The 27,933-nt window shown below is 52.2% G+C and overlaps 1 protein-coding gene and 1 long non-coding RNA gene across 2 annotated transcripts in view; one reads left to right on the top strand and one right to left on the bottom strand.

Annotated features, from left to right (window-relative positions):
• Rai1 (retinoic acid induced 1) overlaps positions 1–27,933 on the bottom strand; it is a 64,552-nt gene that overhangs the window by 17,748 nt on the left and 18,871 nt on the right.
• Positions 5,388–16,215, top strand: LOC114682572. The gene is made up of 4 exons (XR_005090329.1): positions 5,388–5,665; positions 13,917–13,971; positions 15,365–15,483; positions 16,035–16,215. It is a non-coding gene; the product is annotated as an uncharacterized LOC114682572 (long non-coding RNA).

Genomic DNA, 27,933 nt, shown 5'->3' with positions numbered 1-27,933 from the left:
CGGTCCCTGCCACTGGGCATGAGCACAGCCATGAACTTGTGCTGAAGGCTGTCAAGGTTGCGCCGCGGGCACTGCCCTTCTGCCAAAGACTCTAGGAGGGGGGCCTGGCCACCGACCGTGTCCCTTTTATAGCTAAAGGTAAGGTTCAGAGGGGCTAAGGACTTGCTAGTGACCCTGGCTGATCAGTGGAGATCAAACACCACACCAGAAATGCCCACCCTGAAAGCCAGTGTCTTGGTACAGACAGCAAGAAAGCTGAGCTGAGTTCAGGCCAGCTGATATATGCATGGGCACCCACCCGCCTACATGTCCTTCTACAGCAGGCCAGACCCAGCCTGCAAGCCTGGCTCTGTATTTCTGTGGTGCTAGGGACAGAGCCAGGCCCTCTAGCTTGCTAAACAAAGTCTAAACTGAGCTGTACCCTAAATTCCAACAAGCAAACCTACCTATAGGATCTGGCCAGCCTCCAGTCACTAGTCCAGAGCCTCTTCAGGCTCGAGGGTTGGCCCCATCAGTAAGATGGGTATTCTGTGGGCCAGAGCTGCTATTGCTCCCAGTCTGCCCTGTGGCAATGTTATCCTGAGGAAAAGAGGAAGAAAGGTGGAGAGAGGGGTAGGAAGAGGCATGTCCCCCCTCACTGGCAGCCCCCAGCCACTGGCCTTCCCACCTACCTACAGCTGCTTTATGACCTGATTGGTAGTTGCAGGGAAAATGGAAAGCCTAACCCCCTTGGAGGCAGAGAAGGGACAGATGTTCGGGGAGCAATGGATAGGTGAGACCCCTAGGGCCTCCCGATCTGTTACAGATGAATACTAAATACAAGACTTGGGGGCTGGGAGGCGGCTCAGTGGGTAGGAGAGCTTGCTGTGTAAGCACGAGGGCCTGAGTTTGAAAGCCCAGCACCATGTGAAAGCTGGGCGTAGCTGTGTGAGTCTGTGACCCCAGTAGCGAGGGGGAGGGGGAAGAAGAGGGGAGAAACAGGTAGAGTCTGGTCTTGCTAGCTACCTAGTCAGGGCCAGTGAGACTGCCTTAAGGAAATAGGGTGAAAAGCCGTAGAGGAAGGCACTGGAGGTCCTCTTCCACATGCTTCCACAAGAGAGCCCTCATCCATGTACACACACAAAATAATATTAAATATGTGGCCTGAGTGAGCCTGAATCATCAAGCCATTCCCAGCTGGTTTTGGAGGTCTTTGTCTTTTTTTTTTTTTTTTTTTTTCTTTTCTTTTCTTTGCCAGTCTTTATGGCCAGGCTTGCCTGGGAGGCAGGGATGAATCTCCATGGAACCCACAAGAACAGTCAGACATCACAGGCCTCGAGACTAGGCTAGACTCCTTGGGCTAGGGGCTAGCATCAGGAAGGAACTGATGGACCTGCTTAGGGCAGGGGTGGTAGTGGTGATAAGGCAGCTCTACCCCAAAGCAGTCTCTCAAGACCACCCCACGCTGGCAACACCTTCTTTACAGGTCCCCCAGGAAGACTCTGGGGTCTTGAGTAGCCGGAAGCAGGCGGAGAAGTAGGAAGTAGAAGACAGATCAGGGGTGTCTAGCATGCGGTCAGCATCCCCATCACTGAAAGAGAAAATTAGCAGGGTGTAGTGGTATAAACCTGTGATCTCAGCACGTGGAATCTGAAGCAAGAGGATCAGATCTCCAGTTCAGGACCAGTAGGGCAGGTTAGGTGTAGAGCTGGGTGGTATAGCCAGCATTCACGTGGCCTGAGGTTCAATTATCAGCACTGTCACAAGCCAGCCTGGGCGACACAGTAAAACTAACTTAAAAAAAAAAAGATGGAGCCAGGTGATAGTGATGGTGGTGGCGGTGGTGGCGGCAGCGGCGGCGCCCACACACCTTTAATTCTAGCACTCGGAGGTAGAGGCAGGTGGATCTCTGTGAGTTGGAGACCAACCTGGTCTACAGAATGAGTTCCAGACAGCCAGGGCTAACCAACAACAACAAAAAAAAAAAAAAAAAAAAAAAAAAAAAAAAAAAAGATGGCCTCACAGATGCTGGAGACCTCATAAGAGGCTGAATCTGAGTTCTCTGAAGGATGTTTGAGAACCCCCTTCCAACTCATCTTTCCTGCTGTGCTGAGGGAATGGAGTGGGGTCTAACACCATGCCCATACGCCCTGTGCCTGTTCTTTCTCAGACACGGCCCTACGGTGTCTTTAACTAAGATGCACTGGATCCCAGGCGGGATGCCCTCAGCAGCAGGGGCCCAGAGTCCAGCCGGCCCGGTGCCCGCCATCAGGGCTGGCTTGTCTGTAGCACCTCAGCGGCGGTCGCTTCTCCATCAGTCTCTTGTGGGTGCTTTGTTTGGGGTCACTTTATTTACCACTCAACAGTCACCACCACCCATCTGTCTAAACAGAGAAACAGAAAAGGCGGGGGGGGGGAGGGGTGTGTGTCCAACTACGAAGAAGGCAGGGCCTTTCCCATCACGTTCAGCTCAAGCTAGCCTGACCTCACTAATGCCACCCACAGTCAGGGTTCGAAGACCAGACGTTTAGGGGTCTGGCTAGAGATAGTGCTTTTCCATCCAGTGTCTAGAGTAACCAGGGAGTTTCCGGGCTGCTTGGGTTGGTCCACATTCCAAGCCCCAGCAGTACCCATCCTTACAGAAGGCTGAAAGTGATCAGTACAGCCTTGTCCTCTCCACTTCATGTGCCCAGAAGGACCAGGACTTAACTTGGCAAAGAGGTGCCAAGCCAGTAGCAGGCTGTCTAAATGCCAACAGGGTTCTGACCTTGGGCAAGCCTTCACCTCCATGGGCCTCAAGTCCTTTGTGCTGGCCGTCCCCTTTGCTAGGAAAACCATTCCTGGACATCTATACACCTCTCTACCCAGCTCCACACTTCTACTTCTGTGTCATCCCCATATTTTCAATGACACCCCTTGTGCCTCCTTGTATTTCGGCAAAGCACTGATCCTTTTGCCTTAACTTATTACTAGCCTCCTCTCAAATGAAAAGTTCCAGGGAGCAGGGATTTTTGCCTATTTTATTCACAGCCATGTCCCCATTGCCCAGAACAATAAATATGTATTAAACGAATCATGCTTCAAATGTCACATTAACCCTGCGAAAACAATCCAGAGTAAGTGGTCAGGTGATGAGACGCAGCATATTTGGGTGGGGGCTGGCTGGCATGGGCTAGGGCCACAGCTCTGCTTCATTCATTAAGCGCTGACCCTTTCTTAAGGATGGACAGAGAATCCACTCTGGAGCAAAGTATTAGGTAGGGGTTTGGAGACAGGCTGTACATCTCAGTCCCAAGCACGGGGTGGGGTGGGGTGGGGGATGGGATGGGCACAGAACAGTCTTTTCTCCCTGTAACAGGTCACAAGTCAGGTATGTACAGTATGAGATGCCTTCCATTTTCAAAAATGTTACCAGGGCTGGCTAGATAGGATGGCCTAGTGACCGAGTTCAATCCCTGGAACCCACAATAGAACCAGCTCCAGAAAGTTGTTCTTTCTCACACACACACACACACACACACACACACACACACACACACACACACAAAACAACAAAAACCTATCAACCAAGTCTCAAGGTTTTTATTGCCGTTATTCAAGCAGTGCAGAGTTCAGGAAGACTGCCCGTCTGCCGGCTTTCACTTGACCATCAGCAGTGATCACTCCCCATCAAATACTGGGCAGGCTGACACCCATGCAGTTTAGCTCTTGTTGGGCTGGGAACTTAGGTATTCAATGCAACAAGGAGCACCCATAATGTTTTCTGGATCCAGAGCAGGCCTCGGGGGCGGCATGGCCCAGGCAAACGAAGGTGGGTGACCTGGGTGCAGCAAGGACTTAAGTGCTACAGAGGTAGGCCTGAGGCCCCACGCTGCTTGTAGAGGTGGTGTAGGAAATGGCCCTGGAAACATTCCACAGGAGACAGGTGAGGCCCTGCCCCTCCCCCCTCCTGGGACCCCTGCCAGGCTCCCATGTGGGGCTCATGACAGCAGTAATTACATAATTAATGGCACAATGAGCTGCCTCCTAAGGGTAGGAGCCTGAAGGTAGGGGCGGTCGGCATTTTGCTCTTAAGCTCCACAGCCCTACTCTGGCCCTAGAGTTGCCCCTGTAAATACTGTGACTAAGTGGGACGGAGGGACACTCCTGGCTTTGTGTTTATTATATTATTTTGTCTTCAGCCTCGGGGGATGAGGCCCAGAGAGCAGTTTCAGGAGGAGGTGAGGGGTGGGCAGGACACAGAGAGTAGCTAACTGGGAAGGCACAGAGTGAAGTTTGCATCCTCTCTGCGGCCTTTAGTGTTGGTGCCCACTGCTCTCGGAGCCCACTTTGAATCAGCAAAGGTCCGGGTGGGGAGGAGCAGAGCCTGGAGTTCCAGGGGGGTGTACAGAGCTTCTGTAGTCTAAGGCACGGAGAGCTGTTGCTGAAGGACAGACACCCGGGGCAGGAAGGAGAAGGAGGGAAGGAAGTGGCTGCCCTCCAGAAGGTGCTGGGAGGCAGCACCCAGCAAGGTGGCTTCCAGTAGCAGCTCCTCCTACAGCAGCTGCTGCCTACCTCAATCCAGTTCTGGGTTCAGCTGCTTATAGCCAGTGGTCAATGTACCCTGTTTCCAGGGCACTGGTCCCTGGTGCTTCCATGGCCGCTCTTCTTATGTGACCATGGGGATTCTAGGCCTGCTATCCCAGCAGCAGTAGCAGAGGGGTCTCTGGCTCATTACAGACAGTGCTGTCTTTAACCTCCTCGGAAGACAGTATCGGCATGGGAAAGCAACCAGCCCCCAGGAACAGGGCACCTTCTTCCTCAACATTCCAATCCCAAACTCGCAGAGAGGGTCAGTGACTTGTCCACCAGGCTCAGCAGCTGTGGGCCCCAGATGCCTCTCTGTCAAACAGAAACAGAGAACATGGCTTTCCTTCTCTAGACCCCAGCAAGGAAAGATCTTGTTGCCTCCCGGAGCTGGGTGGAACCTCCCCTGCTGCCTGCCCCAAGGGCTTCTCACTGCAGCTTGTTGACAGCACGGGAGGTGCAGCCCTGGCCCCCTCCCCGTGCCGGTTCCATATGGGGGAGCCGGGCACTGGAGCCCCCTCCTGCACCGGCCCCCAGGGGAGGAAGCCGCCTGTCAGGCCGCCTCGGCGTGTCAAATCCTCTTGCTGCCTAATTGTGAGACGGCGGCGTTTAAAGAAACGCTTTTCTGGCCGCCTGCCACACCGCAAACTGCTTGGTATAATTTTATTATTAAGCAGAGAGAAAAAGAGAAGGGGCTGGGGGAGAGAGAAAGGGGAGAGCAGAGGAAATTGCTTCGTCCAAGTCAGCTGGTGGAGTATTCCGCTCAATGTGAAAGCGGGGACAGCTTTCCAGTTGGCAAGCTGACTCCGTTAATTGCGCATTCAGTCTCTACTTAGGGTAATTGGAACGAAGCGGGGCCTAGCTCTGACAATTAGGGTCTGCGACTAGGCCATTAACCCTTTCCGCAGCCAGCCCCCGCCCCATCGACACCGGGCGGGGTAGGGCGCGGGCGAGGACCCCACACTGAGGTGCGGGCTGCAGCACGGAGCTGGCTGGGGAGCCGCGCGGAGGGTGGGGTCTGCGGCCTCTCCGCCCCTGCTACAGATGTTTCGGCCATGTAAGACAAAGGCAGAGCGCGGCCGTCGCCGGGAGAAAATCCGCAGGACTCCCTCAGGGGCAGGTAAAATTTCACCTTCCATTGGTACTCCCCTCCCCCTCCTCGTCTCCCCGGCCTTCCGCCAATCCGGATAGGGCCACCAAAGACGCCGCGACGCCTCCTCCACAGCCCAACCCACTGACCCCAGCAAGGTCACGGCGACCTCCGGCACACCCGCCCGTCCTCAGCCAGCGATCCGCCGGGGCTGTGGGCGCCCGGAGAGGAAGGGGGCGCTGCGCTTGCCATGAGGCAGAGGCAGAGGCAGCCAGGATGCTCCCCGCCTCCCTCCCGCCTGCACCCGGACCTGGGGGCGGCCCCCCAGCCTCCATCATTCATTTTCCTGATTCCCGCTGTAGCCGCCCTCGGAAGTCAGCCGAGTGAAGCAGCTGTTCCTTGCACACTCCACTTGACCAAAGATGATGATAAATGAGGCCAGGGCTGCGTCAGGGACGCGGCGGCGAGGGCCGTGCAGGGGCGGGGCGTGGGGCCCGCAGCCCCCGCACTCGGCTCGGCTAAGTGCGCGCCCGCAAAGGACAGCGTCCGAGCGCCCCCCCGCCCGGCAGACCTTCCCGCAGGTCCGCACCCTTCCTCGAACGCTAGGGTCCCCGTGGCGTCCTCGCATCCTCCCACAGCATGCGCGCCCCAAACCTATTAATGCTCGTAAATAATGAATAAAGGAGCGCTTCCTACAGCCGCGGTGGGTGCGGGCGGGGCGGCAGCCAGCAGCTCGAGGCTGGGGAGAGCGCCGCGGGCCGGGCCGAGGGGCCCGGGCGCGCGGCCCCGCACACGTGCACCCGTGGCGTGCAGGCGGCACCCCGCCCGGCGGCGGAGGAGGGGAATCCCGCGCTGCCCTCCCCAACGCCACCTCCCCTGGAGTCCTCTGGCACCGAACGAGGCGAGAGAGTGAGCGCGAGCTTCCCAGCCGAAGAGGGTTATTTTTAACCTGCCCCCCTTTCTATATCTGCCTCGGCGGTGCGCGCCCGCCCGCCCGCTCCAGCAGCCGAGGACGCGGGCTCCTCACCTCGCTCGCAGGCTCCGGACTCCGCGCCTCCCCCGGCCCGGCCCCCGCCCCTGCGCGGGCAGAGCGCCGCTACATCTCAGCCTGGAAAGGGCCGATTAGGAGCCGCGTGCCTTTCAGCTAAATATCGGAACCGGGTGGGATGGGGGCGGGGAGCCGGCGCTCGTCCCCTCGCCTCCCTCGCTCCCTCCCACCCTGCGCGGAGTGGCGGTGCGAGGCGGCTTCAGCTCCCCGCCAGCCTGAAACAGCCGGCCCGACTACCGAGTCCCCCTGGGGTTCTCGGCCTGGTCTCCACATCCTCTAGTTCGCAGAAGCTGGAGCTCCCAAAGCACGGACCCTCAGGCAGCAGCGGCGCCAAGCGGGGCGCTGCCACCCCCACCGCCAGTCCCCTTCCCTATGCCACTAGACAAATAAGCCATTTGGACAGCAGTGGGCTGGTCTTGCCGGAAACTTCAAAGCAAGACCCTTCCCGAGCCAGGGTCTAGGGAAATGCCAGGAGCACACAGGAAGCTCCAGCGATTGCTTTACTCCCTCCTCTGGTTGGTCTGCCTAGGCTCGCCCCAGGGAGAACCCCAGCTTGGCTCCCCTCTTTCAGGCCTTTCTTCCCTCAGAAATGAGGTCGCAGGAAGTTCGCGTCCGTTGTGGTTGCCCCTTCCCCCCCAAAGGCCACCCACCTAAACCTCATTCTGCCCTCTTTAGAAGAGCTGAGCACCAGATGGGCGGGCAGCCGAGCCAGGGCCAGCATTTGACTGGGTCCCTCAAATACCCTGGCGTTTTCCGGACTGTTCATAGGCCAATCCAGGAGTCTCAGGATTTGGGGTCTCAGGAGCCCTCCCTCTTTAAGGAGAAGGCAGTTGCCGGCGGCGGCGGCGGCGGCAGCGAGCAGAGAAAGTGGAGGAAGTGGCTAGGCTCGGAAACCATGGCTTTAGCACAGCAGTTCTCAACGTGTGGGTCACGACCCTTTCACGGGTCGCCTAAGACCATTGGAAAACACAGATATTTACAGTATGATTCTTAGCAGTTACAAAATTAGTTATGAAGTAGCAACGAAAATAACTTTATGGCTGGGGAGGTCACCACAACTTGAACTGTTAAAGGGTCGCAGCGTTAGGAAGGTTGAGAACCACTGGGTTAGCAGCAGAAAAGAGCACAGCCTATTTGGGCACTGGAGACTGTTCTCTTGAGGCTTGACTCGACTAGATGGGGGGGGGGAGGCCTTAAGGGGCCGGGGTTTGGGCTAAGTTCATCCTCAAGAGTAAACCGGAGGGCCAATCGTAGCATGCAGATCAGTAAAGAGGCCCAGCAGGCCAGCGGCTGACACCCTGGGGTGGCTGTGACACTCTTGGGCCAAGGCTTTAGCTGGGAGGGACCTGGAAGCCAGGCCGGTTAGGAGGGAGAAGAGGATTGGTACATAGGCAGAAACAAGGTACTGGGGGATGGTATACATTGGGCTCTGCCCTCCTTCAGTTCTGGAAAGTTCTTCCAATCTCACTATTGAACCCTGCTCCTCACCAGAGGCCAATGTTGTTTGAAGAGATCGCCTGATGCCTCCAGAGGTTTTGCTTCTAACCTCAACTCTCCTTCCCAAGGGGTAATGTCACTTCTCATTTCCAGAAGTGGAAATGGTGCCAAAGAACAGAAAGGCTGTTCTAGACTCTACTCTTTGGTGGCCTCCAGGGCAGGGCTCTAAGCTGGGCTTCTGGCTGGGATGAAGAGTGGTTCCTGAGGGTAAAAACAAATGAATGGGCATAAAATTTCACAACACTGGTCTGCCTGCAGGGGAGGGGGAGGGACAGGGATGGAGCCAAGGGTCACATGGCCAACCTACTCTGTCAGGGCGTCTTGGCATGAGACTGAATTCTACAGATCTTACTCACCTGAAGATTGAATCTCAGTGACCCAGAGCATACTCCTCCAAATACGCATGCTGTTGTGATAAATTTCCAGTTCTTTTAGGGTTGAATGTTCCTATGCAGTGCTACTGTCCGCACAGATGAGATGAATGCTCTGATTTTGATCTAACGGGTCCTCAAGGTGGGGAGGTGCTGGACGGGCAGCCGCTCTCCCCACAGGAAAAGGAGGACTTCAGCTGTGCCATGCTGGTGGTGGCTGCTCTGACAAGCAGCCCCAGTGAGAGGGAGCTGGCAGCCTGTTCCAGGGGCAACCTGGGGAAACTTCCTGGGGACCTTTGGGGACCTTCCTGAGTCCAAGTGGAAAGCTGGCCAATTACCTTCTCCAAACAGCTATGAAATGGGAAGATACTTAAGAGAAAACATGAGGCCTGGGCAGTTGAGTCCAGCATCCAGCTGTTTTGAACACTGGCCTTGTTTCAGTGAACACAATACCTGTGTGTGTGCTGGGTCTGTACCCAGGCCCAGGCCCACTTGGACCTTGCCTCTGACTGTATCCAACCTTCCAGAACTCTCTTCCTGGCTTTCAGACCATCACTACTGGGGAGGGCCCCTTTTCAGCTGCACACAGCTAAGCTGGCCTGCCCCACAGCTGCCTCACTTTGGAAACTTGTGGGAGAAATCGTAACTGGTAGAGAATGGCAGACTGGATCTACTCCTGAGGGGCTCCAAAGGTTAAAGCAGCCAGGGTACTTAGAAAGCTCATGGGGCTTGGGGTGAATGAGAGATGCAATCTCTCCATATCCTACATGATGAATCCCTGACAGTAAGTGGCTGAGGGTTAAAATCCCAGCTCTTGCATGCAGACCTGGGTAACCTTGGGCACTTTGCTTAACTGTTCCATGTTTCATGCTCTTGAGTTGTAGAACATTCTAGGCATCCAACTGGCAGAGCTATTGTAAGACTGCACCCCTGAGGGGTGCTGGATTTAGACTCTTTCCAGTCATTCCGCCCTTCCCTTCACAGATAGACCCGGCTCTGGGGGTGTTCATCAGGACATCACTCACTTGGTTTTCTGAGAATGAAGGAAATATAGGCATTGTGCTGCCTCTGCCTGGCTGGTGAGACATGGAAGACAGGGGAGCCCTCTCCAGATGGGGTGGACAGGTTAACTAGTCCTACCTCAATGAAGTACCTTCTGGCAATACGGATCCAAATAAAAACTCCATGTGGCCACTGTCCCAGCCCAAAGTCATCTGTGCGAATTCAGTCACCTGTAGCAGAAAGCACTGGAGTCCCCAACGAAGTGTCCAGCCAAGGAATTAAAACAATGGGAGTAAAATTGGAAGAAAACCAGAACTGCTTATATGAGTGAAGCTTCATCTTTTGGGCTTCTGGCTACCTGCCTCTACCTCAGCATGACTAGATGGAGACAGGCTGCCTAGCAGTTACAACTTCCTATACCCTGTACTCTCTTTGGTACAGAGTATACTAAGGCCCCATAGGGTATAGAGTTGGGCCTGATCACTGTCTACACAGATCTTCCTAGGTGGGCAGCTGCTACCCGGGCAGTCAGAACCCCAGGGCTGGTGTTCAAAGGCACTATTAGGTTTTGTGTGTCCTTCCTCTCCCTTCTGTGTGGCCCAGCAATACACTCTCCGGTAATCTTTCCAACAAAACATGTAAAATGTACAGCCAGATGCTATCCAGGGTTTGTGAATCCAAAGGCTAGGAACTGTGAGAACTCCTGGAGATAAGGGACCAAATCCTACCCCTAACCTGAGCTGTGGGGCCTGTGCAAGGAAAGATTAAAAGAGATCCTATGAACAGAACTGTCAGAGCAGCCTTGAGTAGACCCGGGACCTAGCCATCCTTCTAAAAGGTAAATATTGACATACTTTTTATAGCAGAGGCAAAGGGCTGGAAATCCCAACTGGTCTTTGCTGGCTGCAAAGGTGTGGCCAGGAAGACAGGAACTCCCGGGAGTCACACAAGCCTGACTCCATCCTCCCACCAGCTGGCTACTGTTAGGGTGGCCGGACACACCGTTTGGGCACACAGGCCTCATGGCAGTGGCCTGAGCAAGGTCTTGGCACACGCGTCAACTCTGGGCAGAACTGACCTGACAGACTGGCTGGAGGCCCTGCGTCTGCAGGCCTGTGGAAGGTTTTGGATAGCTTGCTGTGGTCTAGAGCTAGCTTTTTCTAGAGCATCCTCACAAGTCTTTGGAAACAAAGAGCAAGTACCCAAGACGCTGGGGCTGACTGGCTCTGTGACCTCAGAGTCACCCCTCTCTGAGCCTTGTGATTCCTCATCCTTTAAGTAGGGACAGCACTTAAACATCCACCTCCCAGGACTGAGGGAGTCCACTAAGAAAAGGAAATACCTTGTTACCATCCCACTATGACCAATCTCACGGACCTTCCAGGACTGGCCTCTGTTCTAAGCATCAGTCACATTTTTGTCTACACACATTTTTGCAGACAAGGCACAGAAAAAGGCTTAGGGCATTTGTGTATTCCATGAAAGATCTAACAGCATTATATAAACCATGCTGGGGTGGTGAAGTTGGCCCAGAGACAGAACCAGGGCATAAGACTCTATATGTAGTTGGGGTATAAGTCCCATGTTTTCTGGGTGTGATTGCCACAATGTTTTCATCTCCAGAGAAACCACAAGGAACACAAGCACCCTACCTTATAGAGAATACAGTTAAATCCAGACAGGCCAAAAGATGTCTTGGGAACAGCAAGACTTGGGTTTACAATTGAAGCCTGGCCCCAACTCTCTAGTCAGGGCAGGGACACTGGGCAGGACCTTCAGAAAAGGAAGGTCCTTTTAGGGCTGCAGGAGCTCCATTCAAGCCAACATGTTCATTTTCCCACATACCTGGCCCACTGTCTTCATGCCAGCTACAGGAGCTGAGTAGACTATTTCATACACGGAGAACTCAAGGCTCACTGAAGACAGAGACTTGCCCAAGCCTCTGAAGCTTACTTCCTGGGACCACTGAGCTTTCCAGTAGACCATACAGCCTCTTCATCCAATCTGACACCTACCCATTCATTCATTTATTCTCCACTCATCCATTTCCCATCATCCACCTGTTTACCACCCACCTGCCCATCCACCAATCTATCCAACTATCCTTCCATCTCAGAAACAGTTCCCAAGTGTCTACTCTGTGCCACACAGGTGCCAGGACAAAGCAGCCGGAGACAGCAAAAGATCAATACCCTTGAAGAAGACAGTTGAGTGCTGATGAACAGGCAAAGGCCGGACTTATACCTGGGAGGGATACAGGATCAGAGAAAGAACCCAGAGGAAGTCCTGCGTCTTAAGGGATATGCAGGAATTACTGAGGGGAAGGGAAAGGACCAGTGAGGCAGAGAGGCAGGGTCTGAAAATGTGGGCTCATGAGTTGGATGTGGAAATGAGACAGGTAGGACCCAGATCACGAATGTGCTAAGTGACAGTGAGCCACAGAACACAAACAAGAGCAGGGTGACACCACCAGATAAACATATTAAATAATAGAGGCCAGTTAGGATGAGGCTGGATTATCTCCTAGAGAGCAGTGACAGGGTCAGATTACTAACCTGCCAATGCATGTCCTTAACTCAAGTCTGACTTAAACGCTTGGTGTGCCAGAACCAGGGAGGACCAATACTTATAGGTAACCAGTGCAAGTCTGAAGCCCAGAGGACAAAGGGGTCCCACCAAACCCTCATGTACAGCTCACCAACCCTGCTAAAGAGGGTGGTGGTGGCCACCCCCCTTCAAGCGACCTCCTTGACCTGACTGGTAGTCAACAGGAGGGCGAACCACTCCTAGTACAGGGTGACGGAAGGCAGGTTCTGGGACATAAAGGAATGAGGTTCCCTTAGATGATGGGCAGCTATGTGTGCCAGCCCTCTGGGGAGCTTTAAGGGCAGATAAGCCCCAGCTATGCTGTGAAGGAAGGGCATCCCCAAGTGATGGCTGTGGACCCATGCAAAGGTAAACGGGGAACTGAAAATGCCACATATCCTCTGTGGAGGCGCTGCATGTTTGGTACCCTCCTCTTCAGACATGCTTCTCTTCCTTACATACTAGATGGGCTCCAGGTGCACACAGCCTCCAGGGCTCCTTGTCCACTTTCCCCTCACAACCTTCAGAACCTCCACCAACAAAAGATCCCCTCGCACACAACTGCATTTAGAGATGCCCACTTGCTGTCCTAAGAGATTCAAAAGATCAGGCTTCTGATGGACATGTGTGAGTTGGGGCAGAAGGGAATCAGGCTGTGGAGGGCCTTATGTTTGTCAAATGAATGAGTGGATAGGTAGATGGATGAAGTTCCACCCTCGAGCAAAGCCATCGATATTTTTCTTAGCCTGTGAAAAACATGATTCCCTAAAGTTTTTAAGAACACGGCAGATAGTTCCCAGACCCTCACCTTGGTGCCTGGGCTGAGGAACTCAAGAGGGGCTCCAGAACCCCCAGGCTAGGCTCCTGTCTGCATATTAGGTACTCCAAAGACCCTCTTCAGAACCGTGTCCTCACTTGGGACCACACCAGGAACCCCTTCTGCAACCTGGGAGTGTCAAAGCCTCGGACCGTCGGGAGCTTCCTCTGCACAGCAGAGGCGCATGCCTGCTCACAGGCTAGTATCTCTGCGGCTCAGGAGGGCAGTGGTTGTCATCTGCTGTGGACTACGGGGATGGTTTAAGATGAACTTGAAGCCCATCAGTGCTTAGCTAACGTCATCAGCAACAACAGCGAAAATGAAGATGGTAGGGTGTGTGAGCGCCATCATCTGTCAGGGTCAGCACCGCCTCCCTCCTTAGCCCTGGCTCCCACCCTCTGCAAGCAGGGCTGGGGACCCTTTCCACTCAGACATTCAATATCGCTGGCAGCTCTGCCCCCTGCCCTGGCCAATCCTTGAGATCCAGCCTCTGGGTCAGCATGTGACCAGAGCCTGTGACCAGAGCCGGCAGGCTGAGGTATAAGAAAGGAATCTGCCAGGGAGCCTGAGTATGGCATAGACAGCAGCAGCTCCTTAATCTGGTTCCTTTGATAACTTCTGTCTTTTTATGCACACGCAAGGATCGCAGCTCTACCCTGCTCAGCCGTCTCCCTGCAGCTAATGCCTGACAGCTCTGTTTATGTCTCCCCGTAATTCTGCAGCTTTATGGTTTTTTTTTTTCCCCTTTCCGGGGCCATTAAGCTCACAGCTACAGGCTCCATCCCCTGCCCCCGCCTGCCTTTGTCCTTGAGGCCTAGCTGCCCCAAAGCTCTTTGGGAGATAGGCTGTTCCCTCCTGGCTGGTGGAGAAGAATCCTGAGCCCCAGACCTTGTCTGGAGGCCTCACTCAGGCCAGTCCACAAGCTCTCCTGATACCAACTCCTTCCCCCTTCCATCACAGGTTATGTTGGCCTGTTCCCAAGGCAGATCCCACAGTTGGCGGCCTGGATGGACTGGTGAGCCTTGCCCCATCTCTGCACTAATTCTGTTTCCCCTCTGTTCCCTCCTTTGGCCCGTCTGTGTGACTGATTTCGTCCCTGAACCTGGGCCCCTTTCTGAGGACAAAGACCCCTGGCCCATCTCTCTTCTGATTCTCTAATCTTTTGATTGGGATCTAGTGTATCCATGGCACCTTCACGTCTCTCCACTCCATAGATTCTCTCCCACAACCATTTACCTGGATTCCCCTGCCAAGGTCCCTCCAGCCTCACTCCACAGTACAGAGCACGCCATATGCTGAGCCACCACGGATTCTATGCCTACATCCCAGAGGGCTCCCCTGGTCTCTAGCCTCTGTCCCGGTATCCCCATAAAAGGTTCATGGTGCTTTATTACTATAAAGCCTTTAATGGCTCCCCACCCCTTCATCTCAACCTCCCCACCCCACCCTACCCCACCCCCACTTAGTATACTGTACCTCCAGCCCAAGACCTCCTGGGCTGCAGCTGCCCTGTACTTCAGTAGATACCAGGTCAACCTTTCCCAGCTTCCTTAGCGGGAATCAATTCTTCCCTTCTTTGCATTTGCATAAACCTCTCCTAGACCCCTACAAACTCATATCCTGTGCCCCACCAAGTGCCAGCTTTCTACATGCCCTAAGCGGGACCCTGTGCCCCTCAGTCCTCGATGTCCCCATCTCTCAGCAATAGTCCCTTGGTGCACCATGTTGAGGACACAAGGGAGACAAAGCAGGTCACATTTGCCCAGAGCCGGCCCTTGAAAGTTGACTGGAATATTGAAAAAAGCCGAGGCCTGCTTTGTCTTCTCCTTTTAGAGGGACAGCCGCCTGTTCACTTCTACTTCGAGACTTAGGCCCTCAACCCTGGGTGGCCCAATAGGAAAGGAAGGAACTTTGCTCCAGATTCTGAGGAGGCCACAGCACACAGCCGAGGGCTCCTGTGCACACTCAAGAGCCGGCTTCCTTTAGCCCCTTTCCTGCTGAGCTGCCTGTCTCTCAGAGTCCTGCCCTCTGTGTGCTCTAAGTCCCTCTGGCACACTCAGCTGCCCCTCAAACTGCTCAGCACCATCCTCCAGCCTTCCGAATACTAGGTGGCCTGGCCCTGTCCTTCCATCTCCCTCATTGACGAGTACCAAGATATCTTGCCTGTTTTCACTGCCTGGCACTACCCACCTAGCCCAAGAAGACTAAGAAACAGTGTCCCTATTGTATATGCCTCCTTTTCTTATGTCTATAGCCCAAGGGGTGACCTTTAACTCTGTTTCAACCCTATCATCCCACACCTCTTCAGAATGTGTGGCCAAGAGTTCTGAAATGGCCGACCGGATCCTTATCCCATGTGACCCTGGTAAGCACCTGACCTCCTGAGGGTAAAGTTCTCCTCTGTACAGGACTCCAGGAAGACAGAGCTGTGGGAAACTTCATGGAATTCTGCTGCCAGAGTCAGGGAAGCTTTGTGATGTGTGAAGCCCTTGCTGAACATAGTGAGATTTCATCAGCGATGGCAGAGGTATATCATCAACAGCTCTGTATATGGGCCCTGGTAAAGAGGGGTCAGGACACAGATGGGAAGTGTCCTGAGTCCCCGGAGTCCTGCTGAGCACTGCAGTAGGACCAAGAGTTAATGCTTACCCACACCTGTGGCCAGCTAAGCCCAGGCCCCACCCCATCGCGCTGACACCAACAGATGCTCCCTTCACCAAGGAGTTACTAGCTGCAAAGCATATACTTCCACGAAGGCAACCGGCAGATAGCCACCAGACTTTGAGGCTGGGTTAGGGTAGGGTTCAGAGATGCAAAGCCCAGGGTTCAGAGATGCAAAGCCCTTGGCCAAGAGGTGGGAACATGCTTGCTGGGGGCAGTACCTGCCAGGTCCTTGGTACCCCACTGACTACATACTCAGTAAGTGTTGTCCAGTGCCTGACCTGCCACAAACATCACTAGGCTTTCTTTCATCTGAGGAGGGCAAAGCTGTAACAATCAGGTCTCTGAGATAGGCAACATATCCACATCCTTGAAGCAGAACCTGAGGAATGACCGTCAGTCTCTCTCCCTGCACAGAGGCAAGAATCAAGACTCAGAGAAATCAACTGACTCCTACAAGATCACACAGCACAGCAGGTCCTCCAATCCTAGCCCACAGTAGCACTGCTTCCAAGGAGCTTTTCTTGTTTTAGACAAATGCTCAAGATCTGATATACAATGAAAAAGGGACAGAATCAGGTACTCAACACAATCCCAATTTTGTGACAATAAAAGTTGACATCAATGTCTTCTCATCTAAGAGGATGGAGGTGACTACTATTATTCCCCCTATTTTTCCAGCAAGACTTCTAAAAAGATCAGTAGTTCTGTGTTTTCTAGAATGAATGGGGACAAGAGCTGGTGTAACCAAATTCTGGTTAATAGAACGTTGCCATAGATACCATGTAGGAATCACACATCCTCCTAGACCAAGAGCATAATGTGCCAGTTTTAGCCTTTGGTGGTCTGGCCTCTCTGTCATTCTTTGTTGATTTAGAAGGTTCCTTGGGACGTGAGGATCCCTCCACAATACATAAGCAAGCCTCCTGGATTGTACAGGCCTGTGGGAACGGCAGGATCCTCCCCTGTACTTGGACTTGGACCTGCTGGGGGAAGGAATTTGTCCCACTGTGTGCCACGCTGTCCAGCCAGCCATGATGGCCCTCACCTGTCTCCATCTCCTTCTTCCCAGGCATTCTGATTTTATTGGGGTGTGGCCCACAGCTCTGGGGCTTAGGAAACTCAGGCCCACTGTGGGGCCAGGCTGGGCGGACATTCCCAACACAGCTCCCACACTCACTCTCCCACCAGCATTCTGTAGACAGCTCTGCAACACCCTTACCCAGAGAGGCCCCTGGGCTGTGGCCTGAGAGCAGCTGACAGCTCTTTAATAGAAGCAGGCCACCCCGAAGCCTGAGTGACACTGCACCGGTCTGACAAAGATGCTGAGGCTCACATCAAAGCCTCATTTTTCTTCTTCCCATTAGGCACCGAAACCATTTACATAAAGAGCCCCACATGGGTCTGCAACAAAGATGCATTTCTCCCCGCATCCCTTTCAACCTCCTAGATACTGCCTGTCAGACCTGGCCCCTTTCTTGGGGCGGGTGTCTAAGGACCCCTATATTTGGGTTACCTAGACATAGGGCTGAGGAGGCCAGTGGAACAATAACTGTGACACAATTTCTAGTTTGTTTGTTTGTTTGTTTTGATGGTGTGAGGGATCAAACCCAAGGCCTCCAACATTCAGGTGCTGCACCACTGAGCCACACCATCACTCCTCTTAATTTCTTTACAAACAAAAGACAACGCCAGCAGTGGTGGTGCACAAACTTAATCCCAGCACTCTGGAGGCAGAGGCGGGCGGACCTCAGTTCAAGACCAGCTTGGTCTACAGAGTGAGGACCAGAACAGAGCCACAGAGAAATCCTTTCTTGAAAAACCAAACAAGAAGAGAAAAAGACTAACCAATCATTAAGAATGTTAGTCAAGATGGAAGGGTCTCTGGGAAGAGCAGGCCAGCCATGAGCGGCAGCTTCCTGTGCATGTCCATTCCCAGGCATCTGGCTCTGCTGGGCAGAGGCTGGCTGAACTACTGAAGTCAGGCCTGCATGCCAGATCTTCCCAGTGGCAAAGGCCAAGTTCACAGTTGGCAGCTGCCATGCCTGTCTTTCTTTAGCTCATTCTGGGTGGTCCAAGGCAGCTCCTAGCGGTCTTGTTCTCCGACAGCTAGGACCTAAAACCTTCAAGCCTTATTTCTGAGCAAATGAGCTCTCTTGACTCCTCTTTTAAGGGCAAGTTTCACCACCCATAAGTAAAAATACCTAGGTCCTTGTCTCAAGAGCCTGGGAACAGAGTGTGAACCAGGGCCCACCCTGGTCTAGAGGTACTATATACAATTCCTGGACCAGTTCATCTCCCACGTGTCCGACGGGTCTCTGGATGTGTGTGTGGGATCCTTACAGTGAATGAGTTCTGCACAGTCAGGCACTGCATAACTATTTTTACCTGGGTCTAGAATGTGCTGGAGTGCCACCATGTGACTCATATAGTAAGGCCTACATGTTGCCATTTGGGGATCAACGTTCCACACAATCTGAATAGAACTTACTTTATGGACTTTTTAAGGGGACCTTCAAAAAATCTTATTTTCTGTGTATAGTATAGGCCCCTAAGTCCTATGAAAGTGATACTACACAGGAGCATTTCTGGACTGAGGCTGAAGAAGCCATCCTCTGTCCAGGTGAGTGCAGTATCCTGGCATCCAATGGGAATGACACACAAAAACCACATACCACACTCCACAACACTCATGGCAAGTTAGCACAGTAGACCTCTGTATTCAGAAGATGCTTGCACCGTGAACTGCCAAAGTGTACATCAGAAGTGGGAGGGGAAAGCACTGGACAGCTGCCCTCTTATCCACGGCTCTATTTTAGATGATTTTAGTTACCTGTTGTTAGGCCCACTCAGAAAATACTAAGTGGGAAATTCTAGACGTTAAACAACTTGTACATTTATTAACTTTATTGCAGATCATCCTAACTTCTTAGTTACTGTTCATCTCTTAACTGTGGTTACTTTACTCACTAATCTTTAAGTATGTTACGTGTCAGCATTGAAGAATAGTGTATGTGTCCAGGCATGGGAGCACATAGCTTTAATCCCAGCACTTGGGAGTAGGAGGTAGATGGCTCTCTGTGAATCTGAGTCCAGCTTGGTCTACATACTAAGTTGTAGGCCAGCCAGAGCTACACAAATAATAAACAACAATCTAACTGGAGCTAGAGAGATGGCCCAGCTGTTAAAAGCACTTGTTACTCTTGCAGAGGACCTACGTTCAATTCCCATCACACACAAGGTGGATCAAAACTATTCAGAATTCTAGCTCCGGGGATCTGACACCCTCTTCTGACCTCCACAGGCACAAAGCACGTGCCATACATGCAGGCAAAACAGCTCGGAGTGTGGTGACTCATGCTTTTAGTCCCAGTACTCAGGAGGCAAAGGCAGGCATGTCTCTGTGAATTTGAGGCCAGCCTGGTCTAGACAGAAAGTTCCAGAACAACAAGAGCTACATATTGAGACACTGTCTCCAAAAAACAAAAACAAAAGAAAAAATAAAGGGGGGTTTCAGGCATCACTAGGGTCTTAAGGTGTATTCCCCTGGGAAGAAAAAAGACTATTATTCACGCACTCTATTGGTGGCCTGTCACTTTGGTGCCTCTTGTGAGATCAGTATCATGGCCAAAGCATGGGGAGCAAACTATTGCCTCAAGTAGGGAAAAGGAAAGGGAGAGAGGCATGGTCTCATGGGCCCTTTGATCATGGGTTGTTCCTAGTGACCTAAAGATATTTTATTATTCTCTGCCTCCCCAAAAGTGCCACATGAGGACACACAGGCCTGTGGGGATCATTTAAAATGTTCAGCCAGGTGTAATGCACACTTGCAATCACAGCACTCAGGGAGCTGAGGGAGAAGGGTTTCAAGGTCAAGGCGCCATCTCAGAAAACCAAGTGTTTGTATGTGCTCCATGGTAGTGCACTTCCTATGTCCAAGGCCCTGGGTTCCATCTCCAGCACTAAAGTTGGAGAAACAAAGAACCCCAATATTAGCATGCAATGAAAGCTAAAATCACAATGAGAAAACAAACCACTGCTACCCCCAATGTGGAGAAGACACCAAAGAAAGCAGTCAAGACAGAGGCCTGCACGTGAATGAAATGTGAAGGCAGACACATGACCCTCTGATGGAAACACCTGAGAAACTTGGCAGCCTTTGGAGCTGATGATGCTGTATTTCTCACCTGGAAAAATCAGTTACACATGAGTGTTTGCTATATGCAAAAATTCATCTGCTGTTCTTCTATGAGCCGTGTTCTTCCTGCAGGCCAGTCAATGAAGTTAGACAGTAAAGCAGGACTACAGGTGTGGCCCAGTGGCAGACCATTTGTTCAGTATCTGTGAGACCCCAGGTTCAACCTCCATTGCATGTTCCCCAAAGTGAAACACGAGGTCTTGGATCTTTTATTCAGACCCACTGTGGTGCCGAACTCTGCTCAGGGTAAGTTACTCTTACTCAGGGAAGAGTAACTCTGCTCAGGTAAGTTTGATCTCCAGTACCACCACATACGCCAGGTGTGGTGGTATATGTCTCTAATCCTACTACTCAAGAGGTAGAGGCAGGAGGATAAGATGTTCATGGTCATCCTTGGCTACAAAAGACTGTCTAAAACGACCCACTTGACCTGCAAGGTCAACATTAGTGCCCTCTCCTAAACACCTCTTATGCAAGTACGCACGTTCCCCTTCTCAAAGAAGTCAAGCTGGCCACGTGGCCTACTGGGTCATGGATATTAGAATGGAGATGACAAGCGCTGTGCAGCCATATGCCTGTCTCTCTTCCTCTGTGAAATGAAGGCACTTCAGATGGCTGCTGCTCCATCTGCCTGCTCAAATTGCTGGATGATGTCAGTGAGCCATCTCTTGGTCCCAACATAGACACACAGAATAAGTAAGGGAGAAAACTGTGCTGGTACTCAGGATGTTTGTTATGAGACTACTCCAACGGCCGTCAAGGTTCTTGGTCGCCTGTATCCTGACATCTCTGGCTTTGCAAACAGAAACATTCTGGGTTCCAAGGATTCTGTACACTGGGCTCACTTGAGTCTCATAGCTGTCCCTGAGCTGCAAGGGTCTGGCGTCTGTCTTGGTGGCTGCAGAGATGGCTTAGCAGTTAAAAGCACTTGCTAAGAGGATCCAGTTCAGTTCCCAGCATCCATCTAGAACATCTGCAAACATCTATAACTCCGTAAGTTATAAGAGCTCTGGCACCTCAGCCTCTGAACACACTTGGACTCACATGCACATACCTTCATTGCAAACACACACCTACACATAATTAAAAATAATTTCTTAAAGTCTGGTGTCTGTTCCTGTACCCAATTCCCTACCCTTACTCTGTCCACTTCATTTCTCCACCAATTTGAGCAGTGGCAGGTATCGGTTGCCAGTTCCCACAGAATAGCATGAGAGCAAGGTACAAGGCACAAGGACTCCTGACTTCAAAGGCAATGTGCCCCTGCCCACAAACCTGCATAGCACAGGCTCCTTTGGAGAGGCCGTACTCAGAAAGTGCAGCTCAGCTTAGACACGTTTTTCCTCCGTGGGCACCAAGGGTGTTATTCCCACCTAACAGTCTCCAACTGCTTAGAAAAGGGAGGGGGTGTGACTTGGGGGACACAGGAAACAGTGCCCTGTTGGCCAACCTGTTTCAGGTCATATAAGTTGGAATCCCAGAGAAAGATTTTCCCCCAAAAAAAGGCTTCCTATGGAGGCCATGATACATGACCCAACTCTACACTGGCCTTGAATCCCCAGTATGAACAGGAGGCTCTAATCAACTCTCATCACTTCTCCCAGTCACCAGACCCCCACCCCCACCCCCGCCCCAGGCACAGAAGGTAGATGGGAGAGGGAAAAGGGGAAGGGAATCCAGGGCACATGATGGCCCATGTTCTGGGGGGCTCATGACTGCCTTACATTTGTTTCCATGTATCCTTCCTCCCCATGGAGCAACCATAGCTAGTTCATGATCACAGCTGGAGTTACGAGCAAGTACACTGCTTTCATTTGTGTTACCACAGAACTCACAAGATCAGAAAGTGTGATCCATGTGTTCAAAGTCATACAGGGGAGCAGGAGGCTGGAGAAGTGGCTCATGGCTCCGAGATGGGGAGCACTAACTCCAAAGGACCAAGTTCAATTCCCAGGATCATGGCTGCCTGTAACTCCAGTTCCAGGGGAATAGACACCCTCACCCAGACATACATGCAGGTATAACACCAATGCACATAAAACAAAACAAAACAAACAAACAAGTCACACAGGAAGCCATGCAGCAGCTTTCCTACCGCCTGGAGAATGTCTTCTTCAAGTCACATGGAGGCCTCCAGTTCAGCCAACTTGGCGTTGGAAGTAGGCGAGGCTCGCTTTTCTCACCACTCTTCTCCTGCCCATGCCACTCCGACTTCTCAGACACACAGACAATCCACTCCCCCTTAGTCCCACTGTCTACTTGGATCTTCTTATAACCTAAAGCTATTTCCTGACTGGCTCCTCTGCCCGCCGGCTTGCCAAATCCCATCCCTGCAGCTCCCACTCTCAAATTTCCTGCCTTGAACACTTACTTGCTTGTTGTTGGGGATAAAACCCAGGGCTTCATACATTCTACACACTCTACCACTAGGTCCCAACCATGGCTTTTCAGTTAGATGGGAACTCTTGAGTGCAGGACTCCACCTGTCTAATCAGGGCACACAGGAGGAACATGCTGGTTCAATCAAGAGGTGGATGCTGACTCTGCAGCCCTAAGCAGTACAGAATGCAGCTGACTGCAGTGAGACTATCTGTCTGCTGATGGTGTTCAGGCTCAGGAGCTCGTAGCTCAGGCCCTCAGCTCCCTCCAACCACAATGTCCCGAAAGCCTTCAAAGGACTCCTTGCGTCCCCAGCCTTTGCACAGACTGGGCACACTATTTCATCCTCTCCATTTGCCTGGCACACTCTTAATGGGTTGTCATCTCTCCTCAGATCACACTGGATTCCCTCCTCAAAACCCTTGTGGTAGCAGCTCCCTCCAGGCCACAGTTCCTGGCTCTGTCATAGCACCCAGCCACTAGCACATGGTCGGGGCTCACAAAAATCAGACAGTATGGTTTGGGTTCCAGAGGCAGAGTCTGGTCACTACACAGAAACTAAGAAATTGCTGAAGTATCTGGCACTCGCCACCCTGGGATGGCAGGAGAGAGACCAAGGGCAGTGTTCATATGCCAGGCCCTTACTACACAATGGCACACAGGTCATCTCTGGGCAGCTGGAACCAGAGAGGAAAAGGGAGCTTTCTGGTGAGGACTTTATGTGCTGGAGGTCTACTATCAATTATATCTTTAGAAGCTGCATAGGGCTGAAGAGAGTTCGGATGCCATATGAAAGCTTAGGGAACCAAGGTCACGCAGCATAGAAGGATGCTACGACCCTCCACATTGCTGGCGGGGCTGGGCCCTTTCCAAAGCAGGACACAGAGCTACCCAGGACCCAGCTGGCCGCACCTTGAATTAGGAGTCTTCAGAAGGCAGAGAGACTGAGCCCTGCTAGGTCTGGCCCTAAAGGTCAAGCCCTCTCCAGGCCATTGATTCCTCCCTATCTGCCTTCTACCATGATGACAGAGTGTACAGCCTAGTCCTTTGCCTGTCCTCACCCAGCTGTGACACTGTCGAGCACCAGCCTGCAGCCCTGGTCTGAGCAGTAGTCTCTAGCTGAGGTTATTTTTTGTTTTGTTCCCCCCACCTTTGGGGGTGGTGGGATGGGGGTGACAGTGTGTCATGTGGCCCAGACTGGTCTTGAATTCACTACATAATTGAGGCTGGCTTTGAACTCCTTACCTTCCTGCTGATATATTCCAAGTTCTGAGACTCCTGGAATGTACCATAACCCAGTTCTACAGGTAAATGAACAGAGGTTATGCACTCAACTCTCTCATATACTGTCCCCAGCCCACCTACTCCAGAAAGCCCCCCGTACTGTGTGCCCCGTGGCCCGACTATCCAGGGCCAGCACTCATGGCTCAGCCTGTCTCCAAACCTGCTTGCTTACCTGAAGACATTGGCCGCTCATTTCCTTCCCCATTCTTCCTTAGGTATGCATGGAGAGCTGTGCTAGGTGCAGAATGGAAGCAGGCATTAAAAGCCCAACTCTCATCCTTAGAAATAGGCATTTGAGCACTGTGTGTCTACTTGCCTTCTGGTGGCCTTTCTCCATTTATCCTTTGGGGAGGGCCCCTGTATCCCTGTGTACCTCAGGGTAAGGTTTGCCAAAAGCTGTGTTACCCAGAGTACCACTCCTGCCTTAAAACACACAACTTGCCTGATCCCCAGTTACGATTCAAATGTGACCTGGCACTAGGGGAAAGCCACAAGAAAGCCCATTTTCCTAGGATTTCCATTTGCTGGATTTTCTAGAATTAACAACTATTTTATTTGGTACTACAAAGAGGGCCTGCAGACACTGACCCTGTGGCTGTGTGTGAGTCCTGGTTTATTGTTTTGTTTGGTTGGCATGAGTGTATAGAGGCCAGAGGTTGATGTCAAATGTCTTTCTCAATCGCTCTCCACCTTTAGTTTTGAGACTTGACTTGGAGCTCACTGATTGAGGTAGCTGGCTGGCCGGAACACTGCAGAGATCCACATCTCCATCTCCTCAGCACTGAGATTGTAAGTATGTACCACCTTGCCAGCTTTTCTTAGTGCATGACAAACACTTTATTCCCAGCCATCTCCTAAGCCCCTGTCCTGTTTTTTTAACAGGTCCTTGCTGGCTGGCCATTCTGCCCCAGGAAGACCCACATGGTCCAGGCCCTTTCCAGAACCAAGACCAAGGCTATACTTCTCTACCCAACATGGGGCTGGGCACGCAGCAAGGGCCTAACTCAACTTCTGCAGACCCTTCTCTCGTCTGTACAATGAAGGCAACAAGCTAGCACCAGTCAATGTTGCCCCACCCAAGCTCAAATTTGACTGTGCTCCTCTCCACTTAAACTTTCCAAGGCTCCCAGGGCCCCCTAACACTTTGCTTTACATTCTAAGCCTTAACAGCCTCTCCTGTTTTCTCCTCTAGCTCCTTCTCCAAACAGATCAGTCTGCAATCCACCTGCTTTGTGGGGCTAATGCTTGCTCCGGGACCCGATCACATGCCAGTTGTGCTGAACACCCACAGACCATATTCATCCTTCCAAACCCTGGGCAGCCGTTCCCCACCCCCAGTCCCCCACCCCCTCCTGCCTGTCCCTCTTCCTTGAGTGGGTTCCTGATACACACATTGATTCATGTACTCCATTGCAATTAGAGCTTGACACCACTGTCTCCTACCAAACCGGATTCGACAGGGACTAGGCCTTTTGTCTTTGTTTTCAATCCCTGGTGCTTAGAAACCGCCTGCAGACAAACAGTCACTCAGGAACGTCTAGCTGACAGGTGGGTGAGTCTGTAAACAACATCTGCACAGCTCTTAGCATCTATGAAGCCTTTTCCTGTCTTCCCTCTCAGACCCCATCCCCACCCCTAGGCACGGCCTCAGAATACTTCAGGGGCCTTTTCTCTGGCCTAGAGCTGGGGTCTGCAAGGAGCTTCCAGCAGGGATCAGCAAAAGCAGCTGGGACCCTCTTTCTGCAGGATGCCAGCTATTTCCTTAGCCAAGAGATACTTCTCCACCAGCCTCTGGAGAGGTTGGCAGGCACTCAGGTGGCCAACAAGTATGGCCCAGAAACTGGCTGGCCCAGACATCCGCCCAGAGCCACCAGGATTTGGTGGTTGAGTGCAGCTCTACCAGTGAGTCTTGGTAACAGTTGCTATGTAAAACGCTCGAAGGGGGAATTTACTGTCAGCGTTAATAATAGATGAAGGTTTCAGAATTTTTGATGCCTTACGTTCTAAGCCGTTTGATTTATAATGTCTTTGGAAAGAAAGAGATGAGGGCACAGTGAAGGAGGAGGCCTAGGAAGGAGTCGGGAGCTCATTCCTCTCCCAAAGATGGGGACTCACGAGGCCCTGAGGGGGGAAGCCTCTGGGCCACACACCTCCAGGATACTAGCACTGGAGGAAGCTTGTAATGGACCTCACACACTGCTGGACCATGGGAGGGGAACCCAAGTCCTGGCCCCTCCTGCCAGCACCTGGGGTTGTTTTTGGTGTGTTGATGCCTCTCTTATGAACACAAGCAGGTGTGCTTCACGTCGGTCCCGGAAGCAGCTCTTACAGCAGGAGCCTCGTGGGCTGATTACGGCCCCAGAGCCAGTGTGCAAGTCCTAACCTCCCCTGCCTAGCTACAAGTGGCAGGCAGGGGCTGCTGTTGGCGGGTGGTCCTCAGGTCGGGCAGGTAGTGTGCTGCAAAAAGAAGACTGCCTGGGAAAGTCTGAGACCAAGGGGCTACAGGGAGGAACATGGGCAGGAGCTAGGGCTTCTTGGAGGCAGCAGCTAGGTCAAGGCTGAGTGACCAGGGCTGCCCTGCTGGCAGGCACCCAATGCTATGCTGGCTTAAGGTACTCTCCCCCAGCCCTCAAACCTGCCTATCCTGCCTGTCCAGGCATGGGAAACCTTCCTCAGCTAGACTGAGCCTTCCCTGTGCATGAGAGGGCAGAAGCAGCCTAGGCCATAGACTACATGCCTCCAACTGTCCCCACCTGAAAAACCGGAAGCACCTGGCCCTGCCTCTTAGCCCAAGAGCAATCAATACCACATTGCCCACCCCCCTCCAGGTTCCCTTGCTCCTTGCAAGGTGGAGACAGCCCTTTTGAGCCTACTGTACAGGGTGAATGGCAGAATTTGTAGGTCAGGTCTTCAGTGGTGATACACATAACTTTCTTAACTTTACCAGTGCTACAAACCTGAGTTATGGAAAGAGAAAGAAGTCAAGATGATGGCCAGAGGTATGCCACATATTTTGTATACAACACTCCAGGTGCCAGGCTCACACAGAGGCCAGTATACAATATGTATAATATCTCTGATCTAAGCTTATCAGCACAGTGGCCTTTCCACAAACATGTTTCCCCTGCCTTCCACTCATCCCAGATGTGATGATTTCCTGAGATCAAATGAAAAGTATGTGTGTGTACACACACAAGCTTATGTTTCTGCAGAAGACCAAGAACTGTTCTCCAATTCCCAAAGCATTCAAGAGTACCTCCAACTTGAATCTAGATCCAGGACCCAGGAAAGACATGGCAGAAGAGATCTGCTGAAGGCTGAAATGGGTTCAGGGTCACAAATACCTGTTATTTTATTTTCCCAATGGTCTGAGATTGTGCATAGGGAGGTCACTCAGTTAGCAAAGTACTTGTCATGCAGCATGAGGACCAGGATTTGATCCCCAGCACCATATAAAGAGCTAGGAGCGCCTGTAATCATCCTAGGACTGAAGAGATAGAGACAGATGGTGCTGGCCCTAATGAGCAGGCCCTGCTTCCCAGAGAACACGTCTCAAAAATCCAAAGTGAGGCCAGACGAGGTGATGCACACCTTTAATCCCAGGACTCAGGAGGCCATCCCTAGAGACAGCTTGGGCAGCAGGTGAGAAGATCGGGAACCCTGTCGACAGCCAAGACTCTGGTCTCTGTCCAGCCTCTTTCTGGACACGTATCTTGAACCTGGGTGCAGAAGGACTGAAGGGAAGGTCTGATAAACACTGGAGGCCGCTGTGTGATGCACATCCCAGCCTGGCTGCCATCTCCTGGTTAAGAACAGAGCCCTGGCCTGGAGATATGTTTGTCACCGGGGATCTAACAGTACAGGAAGGCAGAGGCCCCTGGGACTTCACAGTGGGACCATGTCACTCTCTCTCTCACACTCAGCATTGAAGGGTGATACACTATCACTGCTCCCATGGATGTAATTTTTTGCATATGCTGTTCCTTTTGCTAGGTGTGGCAACCTTCCCTCCCACTCCGATTCTTTTCCAGTTGTCACTGAGGTGGCCAGGCTAGCCCCTTCTCTGCTCTTTAGCTTACAGGTACCATTCTTTCACAGGGTTGCTTGTATTAATGGAATATATTCATGGGTGTAGAAGTACCTAGCACATGGTGCAAAGTAGGCATTTCAAATGTAGACATGGGTGGGGTATGTATGGCTCAGTGGTAAAGCTTGCCTAACACACACAGGACCTGGGTTCCACCCCCAGAACCATAAAAATAAAATAGAATACTTAAGAAACTCCCCAAACTTCTTGGAGCAGCACCCACCGTCTTCAGGAGTCTTCCTTACAGCCGCCGTCTCTGGACTAGCCGTCCACTTACTGGTCCCTCCACTCTCTATGCAGCTCTTGGCATGACAACACACGTGATAATAACGACTTACCTGGGCATCTATCTACCCACTGGCCCCAAG

This window comes from Peromyscus leucopus, chromosome 8b (assembly GCF_004664715.2).
Source record: "Peromyscus leucopus breed LL Stock chromosome 8b, UCI_PerLeu_2.1, whole genome shotgun sequence".
In the NCBI taxonomy this organism is placed as follows: Eukaryota; Metazoa; Chordata; class Mammalia; order Rodentia; family Cricetidae; genus Peromyscus; species Peromyscus leucopus.
This window is presented reverse-complemented; position numbering and strand designations above follow the sequence as displayed.